Below are 12,798 nucleotides of genomic sequence, written 5' to 3' on the forward strand. Positions count from 1 at the left end.
CTACTGCTCCCAACAGCTTGCTCTGCTCTGCTGTGGCATTCCATAGGCTCTGTCTGAGGTTGCAGTGGATTTCAGGGGTGAAGGAAGATTTAGTGGTTTTGAGGAGTTGGATGCTTGGACCGTCTCCAGGAAGTATATTCTCTAGGGGACAAATACTGGCTTGTCTCTGAAGTCAGCTGTCTCTGCCTCAGCAGGAAGTTTGTTTGAGTTTTTTCATCAGTAACAGGCAACATTCAGTGCAGATATTGCGGCAAATCTCACCACAGCATTAACGTTTTATTTGACTGCATACTTTCCTGCTAGACCGCTTGTGATATTTACCTAAGGGATGCTCCGGTTGGCCAAAAGAACACAATGTTAAATATCTGCCCAATGATGCAGCACACAGATCATTAAAGGCTCATTTACAAGAGTAATGTTTCTTTTATCACCTTTTCCATGAAAAGAAGGTAATGGCATAAGAGTTGATAACACTTTGTGATTGGTCTTTTTCTTAAAGCACTCCCTACATTGAAGGCAGACGTGCGTCTGTCAGAGCAGCTAACAGCTTGGTGACTGGTATAGCTGGTATCTGAGCATAGCAACAAAGTCATGCAGGCTGCAGTGAGAATGTTAGTAAAAACCATGCTGTATTGAATTCGGGCAGCAGATGGCCTGATAGTACACATGAATGCTGATATGCCTGGGATGATGATGATGATGTAATGGTAACGTCCTTGGACTAGCAATCCTGAAACCCAGACAAATGCAATGGGGGAATGGTTCATATCCCAGCAAAACAACCAGTGACCTTTCCATAACAAACATTGCACCTGAGTCCTATAATCTCAATAATGCTGACTGTAGGAGCTGTCAATGTTTGCTGCCCTAATGTGATCCAATTTACATGTGACTCTAGATACTGTTCATTGACCTAAATAGCTTACCCTTTTAGCAGGCAAGTCGATTAGGCTTGAAAATGTGTTGCTGGAAAAGCGCAGCAGGTCAGGCAGCATCCAAGGAGCAGGAGAATCGACGTTTCAGGCATGAGCCCTTCATCAGGAATGAGGAAAGTGTGTTCAGCAGGCTAAGATAAAAGGTAGGGAGGAGGGACTTGGGGGAGGGGCGATGGAGATGTGATAGGTGAAAGGAGGTCAAGGTGAGGGTGATAGGCCGGAGTGGGTTGGGGGCGGAGAGGTCAGAAAGACGATTGCAAGTTAGGAGAGCGGTGCTGAGTTCGAGGGAATCGACTGAGACAAGGTGGGGGGAGGGGAAATGAGGAAACTGGAGAAATCTGAGTTCATCCCTTGTGGTTGGAGGGTTCCCAGGCGGAAGATGAGGCGCTCTTCCTCCAACCGTCGTGTTGTTATGGTCTGGCGATGGAGGAGTCCAAGGACCTGCATGTCCTTGGTGGAGTGGGAGGGAGAGTTAAAGTGTTGAGCCACGGGGTGGTTGGGTTGGTTGGTCCGGGTGTCCCAGAGGTGTTCTCTGAAACGTTCCGCAAGTAGGCGGCCTGTCTCCCCAATATAGAGGAGGCCACATCGGATGCAGCGGATGCAGTAAATGATGTGTGTGGAGGTGCAGGTGAATTTGTGGCGGATATGGAAGGATCCCTTGGGGCCTTGGAGGGAAGTGAGGGGGGAGGTGTGGGCGCAAGTTTTGCATTTCCTGCGGTTGCAGGGGAAGGTGCCGGGAGTGGAGGTTGGGTTGGTGGGGGATGTGGACCTGACGAGGGAGTCACGGAGGGAGTGGTCTTTGCAGAACGCTGATAGGGGAGGGGAGGGAAATATATCCCTGGTGGTGGGGTCCGTTTGGAGGTGGCGGAAATGACGACGGATGATACGCTGTATTAGGCCTCACCAACATTAAGAAAGAAGCTGAATAAGTCTTGGGTATAAACATGATGCACAGGCCCCAAAGCCCAGCAGAGAAGCACACCCTTCAGCATGAATTGTGATGGAATGACAATTGGTCAGATCGGTTGGTAGTTCACATTGAACTGCCCTGTGTGCTGCAGAATGTCCTACTTTGAGAATGTGCACCCATCCAGCAACAGGACTAGGAAATCTGAGCTGCAGTGCAGGCAAAGGGGCAAGAGGAGAATTTGAGGGGGAGGAGGAGGAATGTTACCGCACAGAACAGGCCCTTCAGCCCACAATGTTGTGCCGACCATTGATCCTCATGTAAGACAAACCTAATGTACAAACGCTCAAATTTCTGTGACCGTATGCATGTCCAACAGTCTCTTAAATATCCCCAATGACCTCACTTCCATAACTGCTGCTGGCAACGCATTCCATGCTCTCAAAACTCTCTGTAGTCAGAACTTCACCACAGCCTCCTCAAGGGCAGCGATAGGCAACAAGCAGCTGGCCCAGCCAGTGGAGAGAGCAAGCTAATGTCTGTCTGACCTGCTGTGACCTCCAGCTTTTTTGTGTTCAGTAGAGATTTCAGCATCTGCAGGAATTTCTCTTGGAATGCGAGTTGTCTTATGAAGAACAATCGTAGAGACTGAGCTGGTTTTCACTTGAGTTTAGAAGAGGGAGGCGTGACTTGATTGAAGTGCAGGAGATCCAGAATTGTCTTGACCAGGTGGATGTGGAAAGGATTGTTCCCTCTTGTGGCTGAACTCGGGAACACTGTTTTAAAATTAACTCAGCTGCAAATGTGTTGCTGGTCAAAGCACAGCAGGCCAGGCAGCACCTCAGGAATAGAGAATTCGACGTTTCGAGCATAAGCCCTTCATCAGAAATAAGAGAGAGAGAGCCAAGCAGGCTAAGATAAAAGGTAGGGAGGAGGGACTAGGGGGAGGGGTGATGGAGGTGGGATAGGTGGAAGGAGGTCAAGGTGAGGGTGATAGGCCGGAGTGGGGTGGGGGCGGAGAGGTCAGGAAGAGGATTGCAGGTTGGGAGGGCGGTGCTGAGTTGAGGGAACCGACTGAGATAAGGTGGGGGGAGGGGAAATGAGGAAGCTGGAGAAATCTGAATTCATACCTTGTGGTTGGAGGGTTCCCAGGAGGAAGATGAGGCGCTCCTCCTCCTGCCGTCGTGTAGTTGTGTTCTGCCGGTGGAGGAGTCCAAGGACCTGCATGTCCTCGGTGGAGTGGGAGGGGGAGTTAAAGTGTTGAGCCACGGGGTGATTGGGTTGGTTGGTTCGGGCGGCCCGGAGGTGTTCTCTGAAGCGTTCCGCAAGTAAGCGGCCTGTCTCACCAATATAGAGGAGGCCACATCAGGTGCAGCGGATGCAATAGATGATGTGTGTGGAGGTACAGGTGAACTTGTGGCGGATATGGAAGGATCCCTTGGGGCCTTGGAGGGAAGTGAGTGTGGAGGTGTGGGCGCAAGTTTTACATTTCCTGCGGTTGCAGGGGAAGGTGCCGGGGGTGGAGGTTGGGTTGGTGGGGGGTGTGGATCTGACAAGGGAGTCACGAAGGGAGTGGTCCTTGCGGAACGCTGATAGGGGAGGGGAGGGAAATATATCCTTGGTGGTGGGGTCCGTTTGGAGGTGGCGGAAATGGCGGCAGATGATACGTTGTATGCGCAGGTTGGTGGGGTGGTAGGTGAGAACCAGTGGGGTTCTGTCTTGGTGGCGGTTGGAGGAGCGGGGCTCAAGGGCGGAGGAGCGGGAAGTGGAGGAGATGCGGTGGAGGGCATCGTCGATCACGTCTGGGGGGAATCTGCGGTCCTTGAAGAAGGAGGCCATCTGGGCTGTGCGGTGTTGGAATTGGTCCTCCTGGGAGCAGATGCGGCGGAGACGAAGGAATTGGGAATATGGGATGGCGTTTTTACAGGGGGCAGGGTGGGAGGAGGTGTAGTCCAGGTAGCTGTGGGAGTCAGTCGGTTTATAATAGATGTCTGTGTTGAGTCGGTTGCCCGAGATAGAAATGGAAAGGTCTAGGAAGGGGAGGGAGGAGTCTGAGACAGTCCAGGTGAATTTCAGGTCGGGATGGAAGGTGTTAGTAAAGTTGATGAACTGTTCAACCTCCTCGTGGGAGCACGAGGCAGCGCCGATACAGTCATCGATGTAGCGGAGGAAAAGGTGGGGGGTGGTGCCAGTGTAGTTGCGGAAGATGGACTGTTCCACATATCCTACGAAGAGGCAGGCATAGCTGGGGCCCATGCGGGTGCCCATGGCAACTCCTTTAGTTTGGAGGAAGTGGGAGGATTGAAAAGAGAAGTTGTTCAGGGTGAGGACCAGTTCAGTCAGTCGAAGGAGGGTGTCAGTGGAAGGGTACTGGTTGGTGCGGCGGGAAAGGAAGAAGCAGAGGGCTTTGAGTCCTTCGTGATGGGGGATGGAGGTGACAGGGACTTTCCTGGAGGAGGTGGAGGGCGTGGGTGGTGTCCCGAACGTAGGTGGGGAGTTCTTGGACTAAAGGGGACAGGACCGTGTCGAGGTATTGGGAGATGAGTTCGGTGGGGCAGGAGCAGGCTGAGACATTCCTGAATTAACTCACCCTTTCAGAATGGAGATTAGGAGATTTGAATTTCCCCAAGAGTTGTGAGAGTTTGGAACTCTGCATTGTGGGCATTGCAGGTTAAGTCAAAATGTTTTTAAGGCAGATGAGGATAGAAGCGAAATTATTGTGATTGATAGGAATGCAGAATGCAAAACTCAAACAGATCGGCTGTGCTATTAATGAACGGTGAAGCAGATGTAAGAGGCTAATTGGTGTTTCTCTTGCCCTTTTTTTCCCTATGTTTGTATGTGTATGAGTGTTGATCCACCATTATAGACTACAGGGCTTTCTTTTCTGAGCAATGGCACACCGTTCCTTTTGAAAGAATGGACAGAGCTTTCTTTATTCATGCTCACAGAGAGGGGGTCACTGGCATGGCCAATGTTTATTGGTTATTCCTAATCATCCTTGACTGGGTGCTAGTGAGCTGCTGCAGACAGTCACGTGCAGGGGCATGCTGTGTGCTCGCTGTGGACGGGGCGGGGTTTCAGGATTTTCACCCAGTGAGATTCCCGTGCCCTTGATCTTCTCTGTACTGGGAGTGGTTGTAGGTTTGGAAAGCATTTGATTAGAAAGTAATTTGCCCCAAGAATCTCTTGCTCCAGGGCTGGAACTAGAAAGTGGTTCACCTTTCAGCAGGGTTGATCAACAGGCAGTCTCTAATGGAGGGAGTTTGTTAGGGACAAACAAATTAAACATCAATCAGTAAAGGAAAGGCATAAACAATCCTCAGCACATCAATGAATTGCAGCTGATTCATGCATTTCATGAACTTCTCTCACAGTAAACTATTGAACCAGATTTTACCTCAATTACATGATAATTTTGAATAGTGTGTGATGCTGAGCATCTAATGTTTTAAAAATAATGCTATTTTAAAAAGGATTGTCAGCAGTCCTTCATACAACGTGTATAATACAACAGCTGCAATGTATTTGTAAAGGTTAAATATAAATATCGAGAAACGCTCCATCTGTTCAGGCAAACTGAAGTATTCATCACAAAAGGTGACCGTGTTTGGTTAATTATGAGCAAATGAAGCTGTTTTTGTTTGAAGAGCTTTTCATCTGCTAATCCAATAATCTCCATTGCTGGATAGGAATTAAATCCACATTCCCTTAAACCCAGTTAAAACTTCATGGACTCTTTTGGCTTATGTTGCAAATTATAATGCTTCATGGTACGAGCAAAGTTAAATTTAACAGCGACCCATTGGGGTGGGAGCTACATCTGCTGGGCACAATTAAAGAGATCATTTTCAGACTGTAAGAAATAAGAACTTGCTCCCCTATTCAATAGGATCACGGCTTATCCGACATTCCTCATGTTCACTTTCCTGCCCTTTCCACAAAACTACTCCTCCTCCTCCTCCTCCTCCTCCTCCTCCTCCTCCTCCTCCTCCTCGCCTTAAATTGGTTCCGCAGACACCTGCATTCATAAAGCCTAGGGGCACACGGATAGATGATGACACGTTTGCTGCCGTTGCTCTAACTATTGAACCCTAACTGTGACTGTTCAGTCACAGCCTCAATGCACAGCTGAACAACACTATTCTCCCACCCCCAAGGAGTGGGCAGTTCACAGCTGCTTCTGTTTCAGGTACCTCCTCTTGTCCATTTATAGGGCTGTGTTCCTCAGCCGGTGCCACTCTGTTACTGGGCGTATTCTCCTTGAAAGGGATCAGAGTAGGCCCACTCTGGCACCTCCTACATGTGAACGAGGTGACAATCATCACTGCAAATAAAGAAGAGCTATAGGTATATGTAGGCAAAGTAAAACACCCTCAAAGGGAGCAAGTTAAAGCTCAGCATCAATGTGCCCACGTTGCTGCACTGCCCCATCGTGGACCAGAGCTGAGGCAGGACATTGTGACCACTGTTACAGCAGGAGTGCAGCACGTGATCAAATTTCACAGATGCACCATAGAAAATAATCCATTCTGGTTCATAACAACCTGCTATGGCAACTGCTCTGCCCAGGACTGTAAGAAACTACAGAAGGTGGTGTGCACAGCCCAGACTATCACAGAAGCCAACCTCCCATCCATGGACTCCATCTACACTTTCCATTGCTATGGAAAGGCTGCCAACACTATCAAAGACCCCTCCCACCCTGGGAATGACCTCCTACAATCTCTTGCGTCAGGTAGGGGATATGGAAACTTGAACACACATGCCAGGAGGTTCAAGAGCAGCTTCTCCCCTGCCCTCATTGGACTGTTGAATGGACCTCTCAAAACCTCAAAAAAATGTTGATCTTGCTTCGTGTCCCTCCTGTGCAGTGTAACCTTATATGCCTCATTCTGTCTAAGCACCCTATGATCTGCCTGTACTGCTCACAAAACAAACTTTTCACTGTACTTATGTACATGTGACTATAATAAATCAAATTAAATCAAGGTATCTGTGGCCATTTCCCTGGACAGTTGTAGACTCTCCCTTCCCTGGTTTTTGACCATTTCTTGGTCAGTAAGGCTGTCGGGGTCCACCATGATGATGGGATAATCCTAGCCTGTCCCCCTTGGCCAGAGATGCTGAGGTGACCTCTCTTGATGACTGGACATTCCCTCCTCAATGCTGCTGCTGTTCTGTGTTACCTCAATGGCCTGCAGTTCAGACCTAGGGGGGCATATTTCCAGCAGCAGCCTTCCCTCCTTGAGGCAGAATGTGTGCTAGCCTGGTTAAATAACCTCAGACCCCATGGATGGCAGATTTTTGAGTAGTCCCTGATTTGACATGGATTTCAGTCTTTCCCCTTCCACTCTCGTGTGAAATTGCAATCGCTTCCTTGGGTCTTTCTTTCTCAGTTTGCTTCTGAGAAATCCTCTGCCCTTCAGAATGCCACCCCCCCCCCCCCCCCCCCACACACACCCACACACACACATACACCCACACACCCACACTGAATTCTCATGCTGGAGTGACTTTATGAACACTGCGTTTCTCTGGCTTCAACAACAGCATCCCTTATTGTACGTACAGGCTCCTGGCTTACACCCTCTTCTTTGACTGATGAATATAGCCAGGGTTGGAACTAAGGGGGCAGAAATTTTGGATTCACATCCACCACCATTCTCTATTTGCAACTCTATTTGCCCAGCTTTAGGAGTGCAAAATCCTAGCCCGACAGTGGGATGTGGAACATTACCCTCAGCTAAATCACTTGGACTGTAAATAGAATAGACACCTGGGCCCTCAGCTTCAAAATGTCTGAGCTTGTCATGGAATCATAGAGTTATACAACACGGAAACAGACCCTTCAGTCCAACCCATCCAAGCTGACCAGATATCCTAAATTAATCTAGTTCCATTTGCCATCATTTGACCCATATCCCTCTCAACCCTTTCTATTCATATACCCATCCATTTGCCTTTTAAATGCCGTAATTGTACCAGCCTCCACCACTTCCTCTGGCAGCTCATTCCGTACACACACCACCCTCTGCGTGAAAAAGTTGCCACTTAGGTTCCTTTTAAATCTCTCCCCTCTTACCTTAAACCTATGCCCCTCTATTTCTGGATTCCCCTACCCTGGGAAAAAAAGACCTTGGCTATTCATGATTTGGAGTTGTCCGTGTTGGACTAGGGTGTACAAAGTTAAAAATCACACAACATCAGGCATGGTCGTTATCCAAGTTCGGTACCCATGGGGATGGTCTCAACCAGGACCTTGGGTTCTTGTCACATTACAGGTGACCCCATTACACTATACACACAGACACACTGATACACACACTCTCTACTCCAGACGTGCACATTCACACAGACTCTCATACACTCACACATACACTCCTGCGCACACCCTCTCACAGGCTTATACCTGTTTACACTCACACTCATGCACACACACTCTCTCACGGACGCTCATACCATCTCCCACCACCCCCCCCCCCCCCCCCCCCCCCCCCCCCACCCCCACACACCCACATACACATATAAGTTTGGGGAGTGAATTTGTACTTGCAGAATTACGTTTTACTTTCTCAAAAACTGCATGAACCCATGTAAGATTCTATAAATCCATGTTTTTGATTAGAATCAGTTCGACTATTGTAGCACAGACAGCCTGACACAGGGATGCTCACACCTTCAATACATTATCTGGGCTGACATGACACCTATTGTTAAAGTTCACTTGAGAATGTAACCTTTTAAAACGTTTTGTGATCTACATATGAAAGAACTGAAACCAACGTGTTCATTCCAACAGATGAGAGACTTAACAAAAAATCCAGGTCTTTTTCAATGTATAATTTCAGTTAACCACACTGTAAACTTTTGCTATAAATTCTGTGTCTTACAATCTTATTCTCCACAACTACCTGATGAACGTGCAGCACTACGAAAGCTAGTGCTTCCAAATAAACCTGTTGGACTATAACCTGGTGTTCAATGATTTTTAACTTTGGCTATTCACTCTATCCATGTCCCTCACTATTTTATAAGCTTCTAAAAGGTTACTTCTCAGCCTCTTCTACCTGCAGCTCAAACCCTCCAACCTTGGCGACATCCTTGTAAACTTTTTCTGAACACTTTCAAGTTTCACAACAACTTTTCTATAGTGGGGAGACCTGAAATGAACGCAGTATTCCAGAAGTGGCCTAACCAATGTCCTGCACAGCCGCAACATGACCTCCCAATTCCTTCACTCAATGCACTGACTAATAAAGGTAAGTGTACCAAATGCCTTCTTCACCACCCTGTCTACCTTTGACTCCACTTTCAAGGAACTATGGACCTGCACCTCAAAGTCTCTTTGTTTGGCAACACTCCCCAGGATCTTATCATTCAGTGTACAAATCCTGCCCTGATTTATTTAGTAACTTTATATGTGATTACTAATTAATAATGCAAATCAATATTGCTAAGATTTGTGCTGGAATATTGTTGAAAAAGATTGAATTTAGCAATGAACATTATACCATAACTGAACAAAATCAACTTTGGCAAATCCAACTTTGCACAACGAAATTAAGAACTCCTTAAATGACCAGCAATAAACAGGCGTAACAAAATAAAATGGAACAGTAACCTTTGACTAGCTGTCCATTCAATTAAAAATGTAAATACGTACTGTGACGCTGAAGGTATCCAATTTTCACAAGTGCAAAATTGTTCTAAAATTTACTGTTCTAAATCCTCAGTGCACTTTCTGTTTTTCTAGGCAATTTGATAATTTCAGAACTGTACCTTTTGAATTGACAGATTGTGACTTCCATGTTCGTGAAGATTCTGCTCAAAGAATTCTGCCTTTGTGAGGTGGCCTGAGAAAGATTTTGGAAGTGAGGTGTCTTAAGTCCATAAGACCATAAGACATAGGAGTGGAAGTAAGGCCATTCGGCCCATCGAGTCCACTCTGCCATTCAATCATGGTTGATGGGCATTTCAACTCCACTTACCCGCATTCTCCCCGTTGCCCTTAATTCCTCGAGACATCAAGAATTTATCATTCTCTGCCTTGAAGACATTTAGCGTCCTGGCCTCCACTGCACTCTGTGACAATGAATTCTACAGGCCCACCACTCTCTGGCTGAAGAAATGTCTCCGCATTTCTGTTATGAATTGACCCCCTCTAATTCTAAGGCTGTGTCCATGGGTCCTAGTCTCCTCGCCTAACGGAAACAATTTCCTCGCCTCCACCCTTTCCAAGCCATGTATTATTTTGTAAGTTTCTATTACATCTCCCCTTAATCTTCTAAACTCCAATGAATACAATCCCAGGATCCTCAGCCGTTCCTCATATGTTGGACCAACCATTCCAGGGATCATCCGTGTGAATCTCCGCTGGACACACTCCAGTACCAGTATGTCCTTCCTTAGTTTGAGTTGTTTTTTGGTCACTGTTGTTGAAAATTGGAAGATATCAATAGGTGACAATTGTGTTTATAAGAAACAAGAACTCGTAAGACATCTTTAGGCCAGTGACTCTCTGCTGAGAATGGTGACAGAACTTGTCTCTGAGGGGTTCCTTCAGGACGAACAATTGCCAGTGGAGTTTTCACAACCTAAATGTCATCGCTGACAAACCTCAGTACCAGTTAGATTACTTGTTAAGAGTGAAGAGGATTACAGTTCAATGGTAAGATATTGCCACCTTGTGAATAATATGCTGCAAGTGCACGTAGAAAGATTTTTCATACAATCACTTGTGGGAGATTTTTCTGCATTCTGATTTCGAAGGTTGTCCCTTCAGTTATTTCTAATTTAGCGAAATCTCATATTCTTTCTTAAAAGTTAAAGATTTCCTCATTTTTTTGTTGGTCACCCAAAGAGAAATGAAGCATTCGTGTTCTCCAACAATTTCATTGTGATTGCATGGATTGAGAAATCGTGCTTTTGTTCGCTAACTCCTACCCTCCGCAAGCTCTTCCTATCACAACGCGGCTTTCGAAGGAATCTGAAGCTGAAGTTGCTCAGGTGGCAGACAGGCTTGCAGTACGGTTGGGCCATCCACTTTGTCCTTCTTATGATCATGGGATGACATTCTACACCTAGGTCTCCTGGAATAAAAGCTACCTAAGAAGCCCTTAAAATCACTTGAAGGGTATCTCAAAAACATTTTGCAAGTTTATGGAGTCATAAAGGGAAGCAGTGCTGCTTCTGAATCTGCAAAGATTCCGAGGTCTAGCCCCTGTGCTTCACCTCTCTCACTTTCCCAGGACCCTCCTGTGAGAAGATCCAAGTCTCTAACGTGCACACAGGTCATTTGCATCAAGGTGTCAGGCTGATTCTGGCACCTCACTGGTTTTATGGAATGAATTCCCATGAATTCACAATGTGCCTCAGGGTGGAGGCGTAGTGGTTAGTCCTGCCAGGGACCTGGGTTCAGTTCTAGCCTTGAGTGACTGTCTGTGTGAGGTTCGAATGTTCTTCCTGCATCCTGGTGGATTTCCTCCAGAGATTAGGTGGCTTGGCCATGCTAAACCTAATTGCCTTGTAGTGTCCAGAGATGCGCAGTTTAAGGTGGGTTAGCCATGGTAAAAAAAACCCACACATGGCTACAGGAATGGAGTGGGTCTGGGTAAGATATTGATTGGAGGATCAACATAGACTTAATGGGCCAAATAGCCTCTTTCTCCACTGAAAGGATTCTATGAAAATGGCATTAGCATCGTCGCTTTTGGAAATGTTTATTATTGGCATCCTCCACCTGAAATTAAAATCCACCCATTTATTTCTCAACAGATTGTTCTTGTTTTTTAGTTGATGTGTGCTACTTGCGAATGTTTCCAGACTAGAAGTAACAAGGCAGACATGCAGGGGTGTACATGTGAACGAATGTGAGCCGCAAAATGATTCCTGATGTAGGTGGGGGAGAAAGTAGAAGCACCAAATGTGTTAAATAAGCAGATTCAACTGGACAGTGAGTGAGCTCACATAGTTCCAAAGATAACATTAGTGACTATCCAGGAAATTAAACCATAAGAATAATTGTAACAGCCACATAAATGGAATGCTTGCTGAAACAGTCAGAGGCTGAGTGTCCTGCACTATGTGGCTCATTTAAAATCCCGAAATAGCAACAGCAGTGCAAATGTCAGGACTGAGATGGAAAATCCTGCAATTGTGCAGGATTACATAATTAAGTTCATTAATTCAGGTTTATTATCAGGTCTAACAACAAGCATAAAGCAGTTTTTAATCCAGTTTAAAATATTATTCTTGGCTATAATACTAATTTCATATCAAAATTAGTTTTCTCACATATCACCAATTGCTTGCAATCACTCAAACAGAATCAGCTGGATTTTCACCGTGAAGTACACACACACACACACACACACACTCACACTCACACACACACACACACTCACACTCACACTCACACACGCACACACATGCACACACACACACTCGCACGCACGCACTCACACACGCACACACACATACACACATGCACACACACACACACACACACGCATGCACTCACACACACGTGCACACACGCACACACATGCGCACTCCCACACACACATGCATACACACACACACTCGCACGTACACACTCACACACATGCACATATGCACTCACACACATGCACGCATGCACGCACACACACACTCGCACACACACACATACACACACAATCGCACGCGCACACATGCACTCACACACACACACACTTATACACACATACACTCACACACACACACACTCATATACACATACACTCACACGCACACACACGCACGCGCACATACACACACACATGCACACACACGCGCACGCACTCATACACACACACACGCACTCACACACACGCACTCACACACACACATACACACGCACACTCACACACACACATGCACACGCACACTCACACACACACATGCACACACACACTCACGCACACACACGCATGC

The sequence above is a fragment of the Hemiscyllium ocellatum genome, chromosome 2 (assembly GCF_020745735.1).
Source record: "Hemiscyllium ocellatum isolate sHemOce1 chromosome 2, sHemOce1.pat.X.cur, whole genome shotgun sequence".
Lineage (NCBI taxonomy): Eukaryota > Metazoa > Chordata > Chondrichthyes > Orectolobiformes > Hemiscylliidae > Hemiscyllium > Hemiscyllium ocellatum.